General features: G+C 53.0%; 1 long non-coding RNA gene across 1 annotated transcript in view; it reads right to left on the reverse strand.

The window, feature by feature from the left end:
• The window catches only part of LOC110295368, a 19220-nt gene extending 17540 nt beyond the window's left edge, over positions 1-1680 (reverse strand). The window contains exon 1 of the long non-coding RNA XR_002378053.2: positions 1504-1680. This is a non-coding gene — a long non-coding RNA (uncharacterized LOC110295368). The remainder of the gene's footprint in view (positions 1-1503) is intronic.
• Positions 1681-2088: the final 408 nt, after the last annotated feature.

The raw sequence follows: 2088 nt of genomic DNA on the forward strand, positions 1-2088 counted from the left end.
CTCTCTCTCTCTCTCTCTCTCTCTCTCTCTCTCTCTCTCTCTCTCTCTCTCTCTCTCTCTGTTTAGTAGCTGTGTGACTTTGAGCCCATTCTTACCCTCTGTGATCTGCAAGGGTCGGGAACAGTGGAGATAGCCTGTCTTAACAGCTAGCATCTTTCCTTCTCTCGCTCAGTGGAGCTGCACCAGAGATGAGACAGAACATGGGGGGGTGGGGGGTAAGGGGGCATGCTTTTCCTTTCCTGTCCCAAACATCATTTATCTCTCCAGGCCTCAGTTCCCCATTCTCATTGGCAAGGGAATGACAAAACTGCCACCCCAGCTAAGTCTGGGAAAGAAAATAAGGCAGGAGTCGCTGGAGAGAGGGCGTGGTCAGCAAAGGACTTGGTGCGCAGGCGGCGATGGGATCAGGATCCATGGCGGAACCCTGGTGAATAGCAGGGCGCTGAGGCACACACACACACCGTGATCGCATCCGAGGAACTGGAGCCAGGATACTCTCAGGATTCAACGAGAGACCCTGCCTGTCGTTGAAGACAAGTGTAAAGAAGTAAGGAAGACCCTGCACACTGACCTCCGGCCTCCACACACAGCATTCGCGACTTCCCAAGCCTCAGGACACACTTCTGCTCTGCCTGCTCGGGCTTCAGGCACCTGATTTCTCTTGGGGAAATGAAGCAGGTGGAGTTGAGTTAGCAGCTACTACAGTCAGCATCCACACAAGGATGAAGCATGCTAGGGGGCAGAGCAGAGCAGAGACACCCTTGCCTCACTGGGTTTACCAGCCTGGGCTCCCGTCACGGGGTCACCTGCATTTCACACTCGCGGTGCCCTCTCTTTACATCACGATTCATAACAGTAGCAAAATTAGTTATGCAGTAGCAATGAAAATAATTTTTATGGTCGGGGGAGGGGGCTACCACATGAGGAACTGTATTAAAGGGCCACAGACAGAGAAATGCATGTATCAGGGGACCGTGGGCTAGAGGGCTGGCCCGGGAAGGAAGAAGCTGACCAGTGAGTGTCACCTGCCCCTGCGAGGGATGGAAAGTGTACTTAGCTCTAGAGGAGGCCAGCCTGCCAGCCTCAGCAGGGATGATCCTTCTCTTTTCTCCCCCAGCATGGGACCAGGCAGGAGATGGAGGGAAAATCAGTTTTGGGATGGGCTGAGGAAAGATGGTGCTGGCTGATCAAGAAGTGGGGAAGAAAAAGGGGAGCCGGCGACTGCCACCAGGCTGTCACATATTGTGGGGTACTGTCCTTCTTAGGATCTGTAAATGGCAAGCACTTCAGCCGGATTGTGGCTGTCTTGTGACAGTTTGGGTGATTCCATTTGAAGTGCTTTCTGAAAAGAAATCCCCCAGCTCCTCCTAGCAACACAGCAGCCAGTGGGGAGTGGATCCCAGAGTAGAAACCAGCTGGAGACCCAATGTGGAGAAAACCAGAGGTCATGGGTTTATTTTTCCCTTCTCTCTGTCAATCAGCAAAACCAATAGGAGCTCTCACCTTCCCTCAGCTTTGGGCACTGAGTCCTGCCTGCCGCTCTCCACAGGGAAGAACAGGTCGCTCCATTAGCAGGATGGCCAGTGTCCCAGTCACGGCACCAATGTTATGATCCTGACTGTCCCATGGCTTCAGAAGGACCACGCCAGATCAAACAGTTCCATGTGAGGTTTATTGAGAGAGGTGGGGGCAAAGTGGCGGTAGAAAGAGAAGGAGGGAAGAGAGAGAGAGATCGGGGGGCTTTCTTTATATATGGGTGATGACATAATCACAGGTCAAGGTGGGAGGTGAGCCAAGTGGATTCTGGGATTCTGGTGGCTGTTGCCTTGGCAACAGGTGTGCAGATCCCGCCTAAGTGATGTCACAGGTTTCGGAGGTCCTGATACCAACAGCCAGGTGGAAGGTTTGGGGACTCCCAGGGCAGAAACTTGGTGAGGGCTGGGGACTGGGATATAGCTCAGTGACAGTGTGTTGGCCTGGTACTGCCTGAGAGCCTAGCCATGAGTAAACATGTAATCCTGATCGGAGGAGACAGCTCTGTGGGTAAAGAGTCTTCTCATCAGGCTTAATGGCCTGATTTCAGTCCTT

Source organism: Mus caroli, chromosome 5 (genome assembly GCF_900094665.2).
Source record: "Mus caroli chromosome 5, CAROLI_EIJ_v1.1, whole genome shotgun sequence".
NCBI lineage: Eukaryota > Metazoa > Chordata > Mammalia > Rodentia > Muridae > Mus > Mus caroli.